The following is a 21045-nucleotide window of genomic DNA, read 5'->3' on the forward strand; positions in this document are numbered from 1 at the left end:
CACTTAACACACATTAACCAATGCCATGTATACAAATGCATGCATTCAAAAATACTTCTATATAAGGTAATGACTTTCTTCCTAGAATCCTTTCAAACACATCAACTATTTATTAGTTTGGATTGCTAGATGACGTCATCTTAATTCCATGTATTCAAATGATGGGGAAAGGGAATGGAAATCTTAAAACATATCTTATACATATCTCATACATATCTAATTGAATATAATGCCGTTTTTTTGATAATTTATCAATTTATCCAAATTACTCTAATAGCATCCAACGATTCTAGCCCTATGGGACCCGATATCCTCTGAAGGTGAAAACTTGGATCCTCCTATCCCTTCCTAAACTAGTATAGTGGCCATTAGATTGGGGAATCTACCTATCATGAGTTACAGCCGAAACTGTGGTATATCACGGATTATACGGGTAGCCATATAAACAGTGGGATCATCAAACTTGCCTTGAGATCCTTTCCCACAGATCATCTATAAATCATTTACCTAAGAGTGGGGTGTTCCTGCCAAAAAAAAACAGATCCCTAATTATCTTATTCCTTCCTGACAACCACAATGGACGCATATGTCAACTTGAGAGGGGTTCCATTCATCACAGTAGACGCATATCCATCGAGGCATGGGAACTGCTACTGGTTGCCCCCAGGACTTAAAGATTTGATCTACTTTTTTCGGACTAATGACACAATTTCTAAATTCATAAGATAACCCACTATTCCCAATCCATCCCCCCAGAAATTACACCCTCCACATCATTACACATAACCTACAGAATATTTGTCTCATCCTAATTTGTCCTATGAAACATAACACCCCCTGTAGAAATAAAAACATTAGAGACAGTCAGTGGTCAGAAAGAGTAGGAAGATACACACATCTGTTGCTTTCACCTATAGGAGCCACCATTTCCCATAGAGCTCTGATTGCCCACAGGTACTTGGTTTCCCCACGACTTAAAGATTTGATGTACTTTTTTCTGACTAATGACACAATTTCTACATTCCTAACATAACCCACTATTCCCAATCCATCCCCCCAGAAATTACACCCTCCACATCATTACTCATAATCTATAGAATATTTGTCACATCCTAATTTGTCCTATTAAACATAACACCCCTGTACAAATGTAAACATTAAAAACAGTCAGTGGACAGAAGAAAACGGAAGTGTTAGAGTGATCTCCATCAACCTTAAGTTCCTTTTGTTGATAACAGAATTTGTCCAGGATTCAATCAAATTCACAAAAATGACAGATCGGCAGAGATTTCACATACAATGGTTTGATGTACAGAAATCTAAAATGGCTGTGAACGGAGCCTTTATTTATAGGTTCACGCTTTCACTTAACACACATTAACCAATGCCATGTATACAAATGCATGCATTCAAAAATACTTCTATATAAGGTAATGACTTTCTTCCTAGAATCCTTTCAAACACATCAACTATTTATTAGTTTGGATTGCTAGATGACGTCATCTTAATTCCATGTATTCAAATGATGGGGAAAGGGAATGGAAATCTTAAAACATATCTTATACATATCTCATACATATCTAATTGAATATAATGTCGTTTTTTTGATAATTTATACAATTTATCCAAATTACTCTAATAGCATCCAACGATTCTATCCCTATGGGACCCGATATCCTCTGAAGGTGAAAACTTGGATCCTCCTATCCCTTCCTAAACTAGTATAGTGGCCATTACATTGGGGAATCTACCTATCATGAGTTACAGCCGAAACTGTGGTATATCACGGATTATACGTGTAGCCATATAAACAGTGGGATCATCAAACTTGCCTTGAGATCCTTTCCCACAGATCATCTATAAATCATTTACCTAAGAGTGGGGTGTTCCTGCCAAAAAAAAACAGATCCCTAATTATCTTATTCCTTCCTGACAACCACAATGGACGCATATGTCAACTTGAGAGGGGTTCCATTCATCACAGTAGACGCATATCCATCGAGGCATGGGAACTGCTACTGGTTGCCCCCAGGACTTAAAGATTTGATCTACTTTTTTCTGACTAATGACACAATTTCTAAATTCCTAAAATAACCCACTATTCCCAATCCATCCCCCCAGAAATTACACCCTCCACATCATTACACATAACCTATAGAATATTTGTCTCATCCTAATTTGTCCTATGAAACATAACACCCCCTGTACAAAAAAAAACATTAGAGACAGTCAGTGGTCAGAAAGAGTAGGAAGATACACACATCTGTTGCTTTCACCTATAGGAGCCACCATTTCCCATAGAGCTCTGATTGCCCACAGGTACTTGGTTTCCCCAAGACTTAAAGATTTGATGTACTTTTTTCTGACTAATGACACAATTTCTACATTCAAAACAACACACACCATTCCCCATCCAAGCCCCACAGAAATGACACCCTTTATAACATCATGTTTAGCCGATATAATATTTGTTAGTCCATATTTTGTCCTATCAAACATAGTATTTATTCCCATATTTCCTATATTGCAAAATATCCGCACTTACAATGATCTCCCAACGCTACATATCTCTTCCTCTATTAATAACCTTTCATAAGGAAGCCCTTTAAAAAAACATAATAACAGTCAGTGGTCAGAAAAAATAGGAGTATACTCAATTCCGTTGTTTTCACCTATAGGGGCCACCATTTTCCATAGAACTCTGATTGTGCACAAGTACTTGGTTGCCCCCAGGACTTAAAGATTTGATCTACTTTTTTCTGACTAATGACACAATTTCTACATTCCTAACATAACCCACTATTCCCAATCCATCCCCCCAGAAATTACATCCTCCACATCATTACTCATAACCTATAGAATATTTTTCTCATCCTAATTTGTCCTATTAAACATAACACCCCCTGTACAAATAAAAACTTTAAAAACAGTCAGTGGTTAGAAAAAATAGGAAGATACACATGTCTGTCGTTTTCACCTATATCGGCCACCATTTCCCATAGAGCTCTGATTGCCCACAGGTACTTGGTTGCCCCAAAGACATAAAGATATGATCTACTTTCTTCTGGCTTCTACATTCAAAACATAGCCCACAATTCCCATCCCCCCAGAAATTACACCATCCAGATCATTACTCATAATCTATAGAATATTTGTCACATCCTAATTTGTCCTATTAAACATAACACCCCTGTACAAATGTAAACATTAAAAACAGTCAGTGGACAGAAGAAAACGGAAGTGTTAGAGTGATCTCCATCAACCTTAAGTTCCTTTTGTTGATAACAGAATTTGTCCAGGATTCAATAAAATTCACAAAAATGACAGATCGGCAGAGATTTCACATAAAATGGTTTGATGTACAGAAATCTAAAATGGCTGTGAACGGAGCCTTTATTTATATGTTCACGCTTTCACTTAACACACATTAACCAATGCCATGTATACAAATGCATGCATTCAAAAATACTTCTATATAAGGTAATGACTTTCTTCCTAGAATCCTTTCAAACACATCAACTATTTATTAGTTTGGATTGCTAGATGACGTCATCTTAATTCCATGTATTCAAATGATGGGGAAAGGGAATGGAAATCTTAAAACATATCTTATACATATCTCATACATATCTAATTGAATATAATGCCGTTTTTTTGATAATTTATACAATTTATCCAAATTACTCTAATAGCATCCAACGATTCTAGCCCTATGGGACCCGATATCCTCTGAAGGTGAAAACTTGGATCCTCCTATCCCTTCCTAAACTAGTATAGTGGCCATTAGATTGGGGAATCTACCTATCATGAGTTACAGCCGAAACTGTGGTATATCACGGATTATACGGGTAGCCATATAAACAGTGGGATCATCAAACTTGCCTTGAGATCCTTTCCCACAGATCATCTATAAATCATTTACCTAAGAGTGGGGTGTTCCTGCCAAAAAAAAACAGATCCCTAATTATCTTATTCCTTCCTGACAACCACAATGGACGCATATGTCAACTTGAGAGGGGTTCCATTCATCACAGTAGACGCATATCCATCGAGGCATGGGAACTGCTACTGGTTGCCCCCAGGACTTAAAGATTTGATCTACTTTTTTCGGACTAATGACACAATTTCTAAATTCATAAGATAACCCACTATTCCCAATCCATCTCCCCAGAAATTACACCCTCCACATCATTACACATAACCTACAGAATATTTGTCTCATCCTAATTTGTCCTATGAAACATAACACCCCCTGTACAAATAAAAACATTAGAGACAGTCAGTGGTCAGAAAGAGTAGGAAGATACACACATCTGTTGCTTTCACCTATAGGAGCCACCATTTCCCATAGAGCTCTGATTGCCCACAGTTACTTGGTTTCCCCAAGACTTAAAGATTTGATGTACTTTTTTCTGACTAATGACACAATTTCTACATTCCTAACATAACCCACTATTCCCAATCCATCCCCCCAGAAATTACACCCTCCACATCATTACTCATAACCTATAGAATATTTTTCTCATCCTAATTTGTCCTATTAAACATAACACCCCCTGTACAAATAAAAACTTTAAAAACAGTCAGTGGTTAGAAAAAATAGGAAGATACACATGTCTGTCGTTTTCACCTATATCAGCCACCATTTCCCATAGAGCTCTGATTGCCCACAGGTACTTGGTTGCCCCAAAGACATAAAGATATGATCTACTTTCTTCTGGCTTCTACATTCAAAACATAGCCCACAATTCCCATCCCCCCAGAAATTACACCATCCAGATCATTACTCATAATCTATAGAATATTTGTCACATCCTAATTTGTCCTATTAAACATAACACCCCTGTACAAATGTAAACATTAAAAACAGTCAGTGGACAGAAGAAAACGGAAGTGTTAGAGTGATCTCCATCAACCTTAAGTTCCTTTTGTTGATAACAGAATTTGTCCAGGATTCAATCAAATTCACAAAAATGACAGATCGGCAGAGATTTCACATACAATGGTTTGATGTACAGAAATCTAAAATGGCTGTGAACGGAGCCTTTATTTATAGGTTCACGCTTTCACTTAACACACATTAACCAATGCCATGTATACAAATGCATGCATTCAAAAATACTTCTATATAAGGTAATGACTTTCTTCCTAGAATCCTTTCAAACACATCAACTATTTATTAGTTTGGATTGCTAGATGACGTCATCTTAATTCCATGTATTCAAATGATGGGGAAAGGGAATGGAAATCTTAAAACATATCTTATACATATCTCATACATATCTAATTGAATATAATGCCGTTTTTTTGATAATTTATACAATTTATCCAAATTACTCTAATAGCATCCAACGATTCTAGCCCTATGGGACCCGATATCCTCTGAAGGTGAAAACTTGGATCCTCCTATCCCTTCCTAAACTAGTATAGTGGCCATTAGATTGGGGAATCTACCTATCATGAGTTACAGCCGAAACTGTGGTATATCACGGATTATACGGCTAGCCATATAAACAGTGGGATCATCAAACTTGCCTTGAGATCCTATCCCACAGATCATCTATAAATCATTTACCTAAGAGTGGGGTGTTCCTGCCAAAAAAAAACAGATCCCTAATTATCTTATTCCTTCCTGACAACCACAATGGACGCATATGTCAACTTGAGAGGGGTTCCATTCATCACAGTAGACGCATATCCATCGAGGCATGGGAACTGCTACTGGTTGCCCCCAGGACTTAAAGATTTGATCTACTTTTTTCTGACTAATGACACAATTTCTAAATTCCTAAAATAACCCACTATTCCCAATCCATCCCCCCAGAAATTACACCCTCCACATCATTACACATAACCTATAGAATATTTGTCTCATCCTAATTTGTCCTATGAAACATAACACCCCCTGTACAAAAAAAAACATTAGAGACAGTCAGTGGTCAGAAAGAGTAGGAAGATACACACATCTGTTGCTTTCACCTATAGGAGCCACCATTTCCCATAGAGCTCTGATTGCCCACAGGTACTTGGTTTCCCCAAGACTTAAAGATTTGATGTACTTTTTTCTGACTAATGACACAATTTCTACATTCAAAACAACACACACCATTCCCCATCTAAGCCCCACAGAAATGACACCCTTTACAACATCATGTTTAGCCGATATAATATTTGTTAGTCCATATTTTGTCCTATCAAACATAGTATTTATTCCCATATTTCCTATATTGCAAAATATCCGCACTTACAATGATCTCCCAACGCTACATATCTCTTCCTCTATTAATAACCTTTCATAAGGAAGCCCTTTAAAAAAACATAATAACAGTCAGTGGTCAGAAAAAATAGGAGTATACTCAATTCCGTTGTTTTCACCTATAGGGGCCACCATTTTCCATAGAACTCTGATTGTGCACAAGTACTTGGTTGCCCCCAGGACTTAAAGATTTGATCTACTTTTTTCTGACTAATAACACAATTTCTACATTCCTAACATAACCCACTATTCCCAATCCATCCCCCCAGAAATTACACCATCCAGATCATTACTCATAATCTATAGAATATTTGTCACATCCTAATTTGTCCTATTAAACATAACACCCCTGTACAAATGTAAACATTAAAAACAGTCAGTGGACAGAAGAAAACGGAAGTGTTAGAGTGATCTCCATCAACCTTAAGTTCCTTTTGTTGATAACAGAATTTGTCCAGGATTCAATCAAATTCACAAAAATGACAGATCGGCAGAGATTTCACATACAATGGTTTGATGTACAGAAATCTAAAATGGCTGTGAACGGAGCCTTTATTTATAGGTTCACGCTTTCACTTAACACACATTAACCAATGCCATGTATACAAATGCATGCATTCAAAAATACTTCTATATAAGGTAATGACTTTCTTCCTAGAATCCTTTCAAACACATCAACTATTTATTAGTTTGGATTGCTAGATGACGTCATCTTAATTCCATGTATTCAAATGATGGGGAAAGGGAATGGAAATCTTAAAACATATCTTATACATATCTCATACATATCTAATTGAATATAATGCCGTTTTTTTGATAATTTATACAATTTATCCAAATTACTCTAATAGCATCCAACGATTCTATCCCTATGGGACCCGATATCCTCTGAAGGTGAAAACTTGGATCCTCCTATCCCTTCCTAAACTAGTATAGTGGCCATTAGATTGGGGAATCTACCTATCATGAGTTACAGCCGAAACTGTGGTATATCACGGATTATACGTGTAGCCATATAAACAGTGGGATCATCAAACTTGCCTTGAGATCCTATCCCACAGATCATCTATAAATCATTTACCTAAGAGTGGGGTGTTCCTGCCAAAAAAAAACAGATCCCTAATTATCTTATTCCTTCCTGACAACCACAATGGACGCATATGTCAACTTGAGAGGGGTTCCATTCATCACAGTAGACGCATATCCATCGAGGCATGGGAACTGCTACTGTTTGCCCCCAGGACTTAAAGATTTGATCTACTTTTTTCTGACTAATGACACAATTTCTAAATTCCTAAAATAACCCACTATTCCCAATCCATCCCCCCAGAAATTACACCCTCCACATCATTACACATAACCTATAGAATATTTGTCTCATCCTAATTTGTCCTATGAAACATAACACCCCCTGTACAAAAAAAAACATTAGAGACAGTCAGTGGTCAGAAAGAGTAGGAAGATACACACATCTGTTGCTTTCACCTATAGGAGCCACCATTTCCCATAGAGCTCTGATTGCCCACAGGTACTTGGTTTCCCCAAGACTTAAAGATTTGATGTACTTTTTTCTGACTAATGACACAATTTCTACATTCAAAACAACACACACCATTCCCCATCCAAGCCCCACAGAAATGACACCCTTTATAACATCATGTTTAGCCGATATAATATTTGTTAGTCCATATTTTGTCCTATCAAACATAGTATTTATTCCCATATTTCCTATATTGCAAAATATCCGCACTTACAATGATCTCCCAACGCTACATATCTCTTCCTCTATTAATAACCTTTCATAAGGAAGCCCTTTAAAAAAACATAATAACAGTCAGTGGTCAGAAAAAATAGGAGTATACTCAATTCCGTTGTTTTCACCTATAGGGGCCACCATTTTCCATAGAACTCTGATTGTGCACAAGTACTTGGTTGCCCCCAGGACTTAAAGATTTGATCTACTTTTTTCTGACTAATGACACAATTTCTACATTCCTAACATAACCCACTATTCCCAATCCATCCCCCCAGAAATTACACCCTCCACATCATTACTCATAACCTATAGAATATTTGTCTCATCCTAATTTGTCCTATTAAACATAACACCCCCTGTACAAATAAAAACTTTAAAAACAGTCAGTGGTTAGAAAAAATAGGAAGATACACATGTCTGTCGTTTTCACCTATATCAGCCACCATTTCCCATAGAGCTCTGATTGCCCACAGGTACTTGGTTGCCCCAAAGACATAAAGATATGATCTACTTTCTTCTGGCTTCTACATTCAAAACATAGCCCACAATTCCCATCCCCCCAGAAATGACACCATCCAGATCATTACTCATAATCTATAGAATATTTGTCACATCCTAATTTGTCCTATTAAACATAACACCCCTGTACAAATATAAACATTAAAAACAGTCAGTGGACAGAAGAAAACGGAAGTGTTAGAGTGATCTCCATCAACCTTAAGTTCCTTTTGTTGATAACAGAATTTGTCCAGGATTCAATCAAATTCACAAAAATGACAGATCGGCAGAGATTTCACATACAATGGTTTGATGTACAGAAATCTAAAATGGCTGTGAACGGAGCCTTTATTTATAGGTTCACGCTTTCACTTAACACACATTAACCAATGCCATGTATACAAATGCATGCATTCAAAAATACTTCTATATAAGGTAATGACTTTCTTCCTAGAATCCTATCAAACACATCAACTATTTATTAGTTTGGATTGCTAGATGACGTCATCTTAATTCCATGTATTCAAATGATGGGGAAAGGGAATGGAAATCTTAAAACATATCTTATACATATCTCATACATATCTAATTGAATATAATGCCGTTTTTTTGATAATTTATACAATTTATACAAATTACTCTAATAGCATCCAACGATTCTATCCCTATGGGACGCGATATCCTCTGAAGGTGAAAACTTGGATCCTCCTATCCCTTCCTAAACTAGTATAGTGGCCATTAGATTGGGGAATCTACCTATCATGAGTTACAGCCAAAACTGTGGTATATCACGGATTATACGGGTAGCCATATAAACAGTGGGATCATCAAACTTGCCTTGAGATCCTTTCCCACAGATCATCTATAAATCATTTACCTAAGAGTGGGGTGTTCCTGCCAAAAAAAAACAGATCCCTAATTATCTTATTCCTTCCTGACAACCACAATGGACGCATATGTCAACTTGAGAGGGGTTCCATTCATCACAGTAGACGCATATCCATCGAGGCATGGGAACTGCTACTGGGAGCAAGGATGTAGAAGTTATTTCATGTCCCAATGTTACTCCTTTTTCTACACATGGAACTTTAATCTGTGTTGGGTTTTTCTAACAATTACAAGACTTTGTCATCAGTCTAAAAATTAGATTGACAGTCAGATAAATCAGTATTCTTATAATAAATACCTGCAAAGCTACATGTAATATTCCGTAAAACCAAGCACCTATTCCCTTAAACCAGTTAGCTGTTAGCCAACTAAGCCAATCTGGCAATTTCAAATTCCAGTCACCCTGAGAGTTAACTTTCCTGAACTCTTCCTTAACCCTCTTCACCTTGATATCACACTTGACTTGCAACAGTCCAGAGGGTTCTATATAATGGCAGCAGGCAGGGCCTACTATCTGACACGTACCGCCTTGGGATGTTATCCGATAGTCCAGGACCAAAGCATGCTGATTAGTTACTAAAATAAGCTGACTGGTAAGTGTGCTAGTTATATTTAAAGCATCATAAACATATTCTGCAATATGTCAGCAAGCTTTTCAATATTATGTGCCTACTAGTGTAAGTGATAGGCCTAACTTTTCTTGCCAGGAAACATGTACTAGGGATTTAGCCTTACTTGGGTTGTCTTCCCTCTTAAACAACATATGATTTGGTATGTTACTCTAAGGAAAATCAGTATTTTCGCATACCCATGTGGGTAGCTGGAGTCTAGCTAATGTACAGGTTCCTTCTACTCCTATGGGTATCCATTGATAGGCATTATGACCACAGAATATATAGATATCATTTGGAAGCATAAAGGCGCCACTCATATGATGTTTCATCATATCTGCTAGTTCCCCAAACCTTGGGGAATTATTGAAAAGGCACCATGGTTCACTAGTCTTGTTACCCATGGGGCAATGATATATTTCCTGTCTGTATATAGAAGGATCACTTTGATTATAATTATCCCCAAGATTAGGAATTGCTCCCCTTTGGGTACAGGTGGTATTTTCTCCTTTCGTGAAATTTGACGCCTATCTCCAACTGGATCATGCAAATACCGGCCCAAACAGTCTTTTGATTATGGCATGTTACAGCCCAGATAATCTAAAGCCTTCTGTCCACCTCATCTGCCATTATGTTACCTGTGACCTCAGGTGACTGTTTCCTTGTATATGCCTGGACTTTTATAATGGCTGTCTTTTTAGGTAGCTGTTAGGCTCTGAATAGGGCTGCTAAAGCTTCACTATTTTTCACAGGTTTATTTGATAAGCCAAAAAAAATCTCTGCTCCTCCAAATTGGGCCATAATCATGTGTAACGCCCTCCCCAACATCATTTTAACCTATCTGTTAATTTATATTTTGTCCTATCAATCATTATATGTATTCATATATTTCCTATATTGCAAAATATCCCCATTTACAATGATCCCCCAATGAAACATATCTCTTCCTCTAATATGGAAAAATAGGAAGATACACACGTCCATTGTTTTCACCTATAGGAGCCACCTTTTTCCATAGAGCTCTGATTGCCCACAGATACTTGGTTGCCCCAGGACTTAAAGGAACAGTTTCATCACAAATTATTTTTTTATATGTTAAAGATGTTAGTGCTTTATTAAAAACGTTTATATTTATTTGTGTGTTTGTGTTTTACTTTTTCTTATTTTTACACTTTTTCTTCCCTATGGGGGCTGCCATTTTTTGTTCCATTTCTGTATGTGTCAATTAACGACACATACAGACATGGAATACGGCAGCCACAGTCCCATAGGGACTGCGAACGGCTCCCGTCCCATTCACTTGTGTGTACGGCGTCTGTGTGGGAACTGCGCATGCGCCGCTCCCACACAGTCCAATTTGAAATTGGCGCCGTCCGGCGCCATTTTCCTGTGGACCGGAAGTCGCAGCCGGACAGTAATATTACTACTTCCGGTCGCGGCTTCCGGACTTGTGCACTTGGACCAGCGGCAGCAGACGGAGCGGACGGGCCGGAGGGAGCCGCGGTGGCAGGAGCAGGTAAGAGATTTCAATGTATGTTCCGTGTTTGTGTGTGTTTACTACTGTATGTAAACCTACTACACTGTGTGTTAGCTCAAAAAATGGCGACACACAGTGTAGGAGGTTACACCGTTCAAACCCCTCATTTATCCCGGCACTAGCCAGGATAAAGGAGGGGGGGATGCTGAGAGCTCACTAGAGCGAGGGCTTTTCACCCAATGTTGCAATGCTGCAATTTTGGGAATAGCTCCATCTAGTGACCAGAAATGGGAAATACTATAAATTAGAATTAATTTATAATATTTCCCATCTCGTGAAAAAAAATAAAAAAAATTTGAACAATGTTTAATCACCCACACACTAAATGTTTAATTAAAAAAAAAAAACATGTTTTTCTGGCAACACATTGCCTTTAAAGATTTGATCTACTTTTTTCTAAATAATGAAACAATTTCTACATTCAAACTATCACACACAATTCCCCATCCATCCCCCAGAAATGAGGCCCTCACCAACTTCAATCAATTTAACCTATAGAATATATGTTAATCCATATTTTTTCCTATCAAACAAAATATTTATTCCGTATTTCCTATATTACAAAATATTCCCATTCACAATGATCTCCCCATGAAACATATCTCTTCCTCTATTAATAACCTTTCATAAAAAATGAAAACTATAATAAAAAGTAATAACAGTCAGTGGTCATAAAAAAATAGGAAGATACTCACGTCCGTCGTTTTCACCTATAGGAGCCACCATTTCCCATAGAGCTCTGATTGCCCACAGGTACTTGGTTGTCCACAGGACTTAAAGATTTGATCTACTTTTTTCTGACCAGTGACAAAATTTCTGCATTCAAAACATCACACACAATTCCCCATCCACCCCCCCCCCCACCCAGAAATGACACCCTCCCCAACATCATGTTTAAGCTATAGAATATCTGTTAATCCATATTTTGTCCTATCAAACATAATATTTATTCCCATATTTCCTATATTGCAATATATCCACACTTACAATTAACTCCCCATGCTACATATCTCTTCCTCTATTAACCCCTTAACGACCAGGCCTATTTTGGCCTTAATGACCAAGCACCCTTTTTTATTTTCACATTCCAAGAGTTATAACTCTTTTATTTTTCCGTCAACATAGGCGTATGAGGGCTTGTTTTTTGTTGGAGGAGTTGTGTTTTTTAATGGCATATTTTTTTGGTGCATATATTATATTGATTAACTTTTATTAACTTTTTTGGGGGAACGGAATTGAAAGGAACGCTATTCCTGCATTGCTTTTCGCATTTGAAATGTATGCCGTTCACCATGCGGCATAAATACCATGTTACCTTTATTTTATGGGTTGGTACGATTACGACGATACCACATATGTTAGGTTTTTTATGTTTTATTACGTTTGCACAATAAAAAACCTACTAAATAAAAATAATACATTTTTGCATAACCGTATTCCAAGAGCCATAACTGTATTATTTTTCCATTGATATCGCAATATGAGGGCTTGGTTTTTGTGGGACAAGGTGTAGTTTTCAGTGTTACTATTTTGGGGTGCGTGGGACTTATTGATTAACTTTTATTATATTTTTTTAGTGGGGGAATGCCGAAAAAAAGCGATTTTGATGATGTTTTTAGCTGTTTTTTTTGTACGGCGTTTACTATACAGTTGAATTAATGTGTTAACGCTATTCTTTTTGCTGTTACGATCGCAGCAATACCATCCATATATGTGTACTCTTCATGTTTGATTTTACACTTTTATTAAATAAAACCACCTTTTATGGAAAAAATAGTTTTATTTTATTTTTACTGTTCACATTTTTTTTTAATATTGTTAAAAACTTTATTTGACTGTTTTTAATTATTTTTTTAAGTCCCACTGATCACAGATGTAATACTTTCGTATACTTAACATACCAAAGCATTATTGCCTGTCAGTGTAAAATTGACAGGCAATCTATTAGGCCATGCCTTTGTTAGACACCCGGCTGCCATGGAAACCTGTTGGCGGCCGGAGATCGCATTTGCGGGCCGCCGATGGGTGACAGAGGGAGCTCCCTCCCTCTGTCTATAGTTTTAAATGCTGCGGTCACTATTGACTGTGGCTTTTAATGGGTTAAACGGCTGAGATTTAAGGTTTCTTCAATCTCGGCAGTTGCAGCGGGAGCCTAGCTGTCAGTCATAGCCGGGCTCCCGCGGCTATAGTGCGGGCACTGCTTCTGTGCCCGCACGATCTCCATCACGTACATGCGGGAAGGGGTTAATAACCTTTCATGAATAAATCCTCTAAAAAAAACAAATAACAGTCAGTGGTCAAAAAAAATAGGAAGATACACTTGTCCGTTGTTTTCACCTATAGGAGCCAACATTTCCCATAGAGCTCTGATTGCCCACAGGTACTTGGTTGCCCCCAGGACTTAAAGGTTTTGACTTTTTTCTGACCAATGACACACAGTTACCACATTCAACACAAAACCCACAATTCCCAATCCATCCCCCAGAAATGAGGCCCTCTTCATTATTACTCATAACCTATAGAATATTTGTCACAACCTAATTTTTCCTATTAACCCCTTAATGACCAGCCTATTTTAGACCTTAATGACCAAGCCATTTTTTACGTTTTTCCATCGTCGCATTCCAAGAGCTATAACCTTTTTATTTTTGCGTCGACATAGCCGTATAAGGTCTTGTTTTTTACGGGACAAGTTGTACTTTTTAACAGCACCATTTTGGGGGACATATTATTTATTGATTAACTTTTATTGACTTTTTTTTGGGGGGGAATAGAAAAAAACTGAAAATTCGCCACTCTTTTTCGCGTCTTAAATCAACGGCGTTTACCGTGTGATATAAATAACACAATAACTTTATTCAGCGGGTTGTTACGATTGCAACGATACCAAATTTGTATAGTTTTTGTATGTTTTACTACTTTTACACAGTAAAAACGTTTTTTTTTCCAAATGACTTGTTTTTGTGTCTCCATATTTGAAGAGCCGTAACGTTTTTATTTTTTCGCCGATGCGGTCGTATGAGGGCTTTTTTTTTGCGGCAAGACTTGTAGTTTTTATTGGTACCATTTTGGAGTAGATGCGACTTTTTGATCTCATTTTATCAAATTTTTTTTGTCAGGATTCACAGAAAACAGCAATTTTTCCATAGTTTTTTATTACATTTTTTACGGCGTTCACCGTGCGGGTTAAATAATGTAATAGATTTATAGTCGGGGTCGTTACGGACGCGGCGATACCAAATATGTGTAACTTTTTTACTTTATTTTGTATTTTTAATAGTAAAGCATTATGTATGGGGAAAAGCTGGGTTTTTCATTTTTTTCACATTTTTTTTTTAAATTAACTTTATTAAACTTTTTTTTCACTTTTTTACTAGTCCCACTAGGGGACTATAATATGCAATTCTCCGATCGCTATTGTAATACACTGCAAAACTTTTGTATTGCAGTGTATTACTGCCTGTCCGTTTAAAACGGGCAAGCATCTGCTAGGTCATGCCAGAGGCATGATCTAGCAGGCATTCGCTCCAGGCAGACCTGGGGGCCTTTATTAGGCCCCCGGCTGCCATTAGAGACACAGACACTCGGCGATCTTATCGCCGGGTGTTGGTGGGGAGAGAGGGAGCTCCCTCCCTCTCTCCAAAACCACTCAGATGCGGTGCACGCTATTGCGCAACGCATCTGAAGGGTTAAACAGGTGAGATCGATACTAATATCGATCTCACCCGGCAGAACAGGGACGCTCCCAGCCCTCACCTGCCTCTAGATTTGACGCTCCCTGCTCTGTTTACTTTATCCTGATGCAGTGCCGTAAAAAGGCATATGCATCAGAATAAAGCCCGTTAGTGGCCGCCGTTAAAAGGCGTATTGGCGGTCACTAACGGGTTAAACATAAGATTGCTATACAAATAAAAACATTATTAAAAGTCAGTGGTCAGAGAAAATAGGAAGATACACACGTGGTTTGTAAACATTATTAAAAGTCAGTGGTCAGAAAAAATAGGAAGATACACACGTCCGTGGTTTTCACCTATAGGAGCCACCATTTCCCATAGAGCTCTGATTGCCCACAGGTACTTGGTTGCCATAGGACTTGACGTACTTTTTTCTGACTAATGACGCAATTTTCACATACAAAACATTATACACATTCCCTCATTTATCCCCCCAGAAATGACACTTTCTCTACAACATTACTTTTAACCTATAGAATTTGTTCTATTACACATAATATTTGCTCCCACATTTCCTGTCATTCTCCTCTTGTTGAACATCCATCCCTGTTATAAATTCCCTCCCTTTCCTCCATGAGGCTTTTTCTAGTACAGCTGAAATATTATCCATTTTTTTTGTTACTCGATAAATATTCTACAATTATTCTCCTAGGACATATTGTGTGTAATCTAGATATTAATTGGTTTTCTTGTCAATCGTTCCCACGTCTAGATTACAGAGGTCGGATACTTACGTCTTCATCCTCTTCTATAGCCATTTCTTCTCCCATAGAGCTCCATGTGACAACTGATACTTTGTAGCTTTGAAGTGTTGTATATTTTCTAGCAAATGTAAGACGTCCTATAAGACAAAAGAGAAATATGAGAAAAAGTCTCTATTAAAATATACATTTAGTTTTTCAGAGAATAATAATAATCCCGCCACTCCTGACCCACAACTTCGATAAACTTTCTTCTTTTGGGAAGGGCTCTCTTCTCTTGTTTTAGGTCATGACCAGACGTGGCGTATTTTTTCCGCCACTGTCCGCATCAATGCCGCACATAATCTGCGTTGCAGATTCTGTTGCGGCTCTGCCTAAAATGGGCATTAACCCCTTAATGACCAGCCTATTTTGGACCTTAATGACCAAGCTATTTTTTACGTTTTTCAATCGTCGCATTCCAAGAGCTATAATCTTCTTATTTTTGCGTCGACACAGCTGTATAAGGTCTTGTTTTTTGCGGGACAAGTTGTATTTTTTAATAGCACCATTTTTAGGTACATATTATTTATTGATCAACTTTTATTAACTTTTTTTTGGGGGGAATAGAAAAAAATCTGAAATTTCGCCACTCTTTTTCGCGTCTTAAATCTACGCCGTTTACCGTGTGGTATAAATAACACAATAACTTTATTCAGCGGGTTGTTACTATTGCAACGATACCAAATTTGTATAGTTTTTGTATGTCTTACTACTTTTACACAGTAAAAACCCTTTTTTTTCAAAATTATTTGTTTTTGCGTCTCCATATTTGAAGAGCCGTAACGGTTTTATTTTTTCGCCAATGCAGTTGTATGAGGGCTTTTTTTTTGCGGGACGACTTGTAGTTTTTATTGGTACCATTTTGGAGTAGATGCGACTTTTTGATCACTTTTTATTAATTTTTTTTAAAGTCAGTATTCACAGAAAACAGCAATTTTTCCATAGTTTTTTATTATTTTTTTTTACGGCGTTCACCGTGCGGGTTAAATAATGTAATAGATTTATAGTCGGGGTCATTACGGACGCGGCGATACCAAATATGTGTAACTTTTTAACTTTATTTTGTTTTTTTAATAGTAAAGCATTTTGTAAGGGGAAAAGCTGGGTTTTTCATTTTTTTTTCAAATTTTTTTTTAAATTAACTTTATTAAACTTTTTTTTCACTTTTTTACTAGTCCCATTAGGGGACTATAATATGCGATTCTGCAATAGGACAGGCATCTGCTAGGTCATACCTGCGGCATGATCTAGCAGGCATTCACCCCAGGCAGCCTGGGGGCCTTTATTAGACCCCCGGCTGCCATGGGAGACACAGATACTCGGCGATCGTATCGCCGGGTGTCGGTGGGGGAGAGAGGGAGCTCTCTCCTTCTCTCCAAAACCACTCAGATGCGGTGCTCGCTATTGAGCACCGCATCTGAGGGGTTAAACGTTTGAGATCGATACTAATATCGATCTCACACGGCAGAGCAAGGACGCTCCCAGCCCTCAGCTGCCTCTAGCAGCTGAGAGCAGGGAGATCTGACAGCTCCCTGCTCGACGTAAAAAGTCTATGGCATCGGAATAAGGCCCGTTAGTGACCGACGTAGAAACACGATGGGCCGGTCACTAACGGGTTAAATTGATGCGGACAAGCCGTTGCGTATTGAGGTGAAAGTATTTCCCTTCTCACTATCAGTGCAGGATAGAGAGTTGGGACAGCACTTTCCCTAGTAAAAGTAAAAGAAATTCTTACTTACCTGGCCGTTGCCTTGGTGACGCGTCCCTCTCTTGACATCCAGCCCGACCTCCCTGGATGACGCAGCAGTCCATGTGACCGCTGCAGCCTGTGATTGGCTGCAGCCGTCACTTGGACTGAAACGTCATCCCGGGAGGCCGGACTGGAGGAAGAAGCAGGGAGTTCTCGGTAAGTATGAACGTCTATTTTTTTTACAGGTTGATGTATATTGTGATCGGAAGTCACTGTCCAGGGTGCTGAAACAGTTACTGCCGATCGTTTAACTCTTTGAGCACCCTGGACAGTGACTATTTACTGACGTCGCCCAGCAACGCTCCCGTAATTACGGGTGCACAGACGTAGTCACCCGAATTTACGGGAGCCCCATTGACTTCCTCAGTCTGGCTGTAGACCTAGAAATACATAGGTCCAGCCACGAATGAAGAACTATCATGTTCGTAAAACCAATACGCTACGCAGCAGACATAACATCTGCGGACTTCATTGCGGAATTCTGACTCTCCATTGAAGTCAAAGGAGAAATTCCGCAATGAGTCCGCAACAAGTCCGCTACACGTCCGCAACAGCCAGTGTATGCTGCGGACACCAAATTCCGCACTGCAGCCTATGCTCCGCAGCGTGTAAATGAACCTAACTAAAAAGCTGTGGAAAGCAATAAAGAAACGTGTATACTGCGGATTTCCACAGCGGACTGTCCGCTGCGGAATTCCAGAGCAATTCCACCACGTCTGGTCATGCCCTTATACTTCTAATGTTTTGCATTGGGGTCTGTTTTTGTACCTCTCTATCCTACAATGTACAGCACTGCATAATATGTTGGTGCTGTATAATTTATGGATAATAATCATTCTATGATCCGCTGTACATTTATATTCTTATTCCGAAAGTTCATATTGAATTTTTAGTAATTGTTTTCTCAAATAAAATAAATAAATAAATAAATAAATAAACTCTCTCGCTGTCAGATCTTTCATTTTCCATATTGTGATCCTTACCCTGTTATCAGCGCACTGTCTGCATTTAGGTCTAGTAGCCGCATGTTCACTTCCTCTGACTCTTGCAAAATGGCTACTGCTACCATGGCAACCAGTGCAACACTGGCCCCATTATTCTAAACAATACCTAAACTGTTCCTCTGGAAAAGACTGGAAGAAATGTCAGTTGGAAATGATATATCATGGGATGTAACTGCTAATATATAACATGTGAGCGGGGCTTATGTTTAGATACAATTGGCCCCATTTATCGAAATTGTCTATGGCCCAGTTCACACAGAGTTTTTTTGGGCGCTGATTTTGACACGGAAACAGCGCCAAAAACGTCCAAAACCGCCTCTCATTGATTTCAATGGGAGGCATTTTCTTTCCGAGGTGGCTTTTAGCCTCACACGGGAAAATAAAGCGGCATGTCCTTTCTTGTCGCACTTCCACCTTTGACCGTCTATTGAAATTAATAGGTGGCGGAAAAAGCGTTTTTCACTGTGTTTTTTTCCCACGACGCTCAATGGCTACGGGAAAATTACATTTTGAGGCAGATTTTTTTCTGCCTGCAAAATCATGTGTGTGATCCAGGCCTAAAAGAAAAGCTGTTCTTGTTGCCCATAGCAACCAATCATAGTGCAGCTTTCATTGAACTCTGATTGGTTGCTATGGTCAACAAGTCCAGTTTTTCTTTTAGACAATTTAAAAAAATCTCCCTTAATAAGTGTCAATATTGACCGCAGCAACCAAACAGATCACTACCTTAAATGTTAAACTAGCGCTAGGAAAACTGTATTCTGATTGGTAGGACTTACACTTTATAGCTATACAAGTTGTATGTAGGGGGCCATTAGATTTTACTATTTCCAAGCTCTTTCTAGGGTGAGGGGCGGCAATAATTTTCCATGTTGTGAACTTGACCTTGTTATTAGCGCTCTGTCTACATTCATGTCTAGTAGCTGCATGCTCACTCCCTCTAACTGACTCTAGCAAAATGGCTGCTGCTACCATGGCAATCAGTGTAACAGTGGCTGCGCTGTTCTAAAAAATACCTAAACTGTCCCTCTGACTGTCCCATTGGATCCAGACCATTTGGGAGCAAGGCTGGCATTAAATTTATATGTACCCTTGTACCCCTATGAAGGGGCAGAGCTAGGGGGGCTTGTAGGTTATGTGCTCCAGATGCTAGGTGCCTTACAACTATGCCCTCGGGCAACAGAGTCACATTGATCCTCCTTACCTTCACATTGTCAGCGCTTTGCTCTCCATGTATCTGCTAGTCCAAACAGTTTTCATCCTTGTGACAGACAGTGGCAGTCATCTTCATGTGATGTATGTCGGACAATCTGTGGAACTGACAGTAGAACTGCTGATTAAAAAGGGGCGTGGCTTAAACATTGAGGCAATAAATGTCATAGTCAACCACAGCAACCAATCAGATCACTGCTTGGAATTTTAACCCTTAACCACCGCAGCCAGTTTTTACCTTTCTGACACAGCCCACATTTTTAAAATCTGACATGTGTCCCTTTATGTGGTAATAACATTGTAATGCTTTTACTTATCCAAGCGATTCTGGGGTTGTGTTTTCATGACAGTTTGTACTTTATGTTAGGGCTAAATTTTTGTTGATGCATTCTAATTTTATTTAAAAAAACACCAAAATCTATTGAAAATGTGGAAGAAAATTTGCATTTCTCTGCTTGTAACACAGATAATGATACCACCAAAATACTTAATAATTATCATTTCTCATTTGTCTACTTTATGTTGGCATCATTTTCTAAATATCCTTTTATTTTTTTAGAACGTTAGAATTCTATAAGTTTAGCAGCAATTTTCACATTTTCAAGACAATTTCCAAAACCATTTTTTTTTTTAAAGACTAATGCCCCATGCACACGGCCGGCTGCTGATGGCCACGGACAGACACCAGTGCTCCCATATAATGTATGGGAGCACAGTCTGTAAAAAGAAAAAAATAGGACATGTCTTATCTTTTGCAGAGTCTTTCTACGGCACGGACACCTTCCCGTAAATATATGGGAAGGTTTCTATCGGCCATAGAAATGAATGGGTCCTAAATTACGGACGAAGTCTACGGTCGTGTGCATGGGGCCTAAATCAGGTCTGAAGTGTCCTTGAGCAGTGTAAATATTAGAAACCCCAACAAATTACTTAATTTCAAAAACTGCAATAGCCCCAAGAATTATATTTTGATATTTTGCCCCCCCCCCAATATATACCGTAAAGTCCCTGCGTCTTAAAGTCCGCAGTCAAGGGACCCGGCATCGCCGGGCGCCA

At 38.5% G+C, this 21045-nt stretch overlaps 1 long non-coding RNA gene across 2 annotated transcripts in view; it reads right to left on the minus strand.

Annotated features, from left to right (window-relative positions):
* The window catches only part of LOC142761247 (uncharacterized), a 113307-nt gene extending 93213 nt beyond the window's left edge, over positions 1-20094 (minus strand). For both annotated transcript variants that reach the window (XR_012883578.1, XR_012883579.1), the window contains exons 1-3: positions 19982-20094; positions 18757-18906; positions 16015-16121 (exon numbers count right to left, since the gene is read on the minus strand). This is a non-coding gene — a long non-coding RNA (uncharacterized LOC142761247). The remainder of the gene's footprint in view (positions 1-16014; positions 16122-18756; positions 18907-19981) is intronic.
* Positions 20095-21045: the final 951 nt, after the last annotated feature.

This window comes from Rhinoderma darwinii, chromosome 4 (genome assembly GCF_050947455.1).
Source record: "Rhinoderma darwinii isolate aRhiDar2 chromosome 4, aRhiDar2.hap1, whole genome shotgun sequence".
Taxonomy (NCBI): Eukaryota; Metazoa; Chordata; class Amphibia; order Anura; family Rhinodermatidae; genus Rhinoderma; species Rhinoderma darwinii.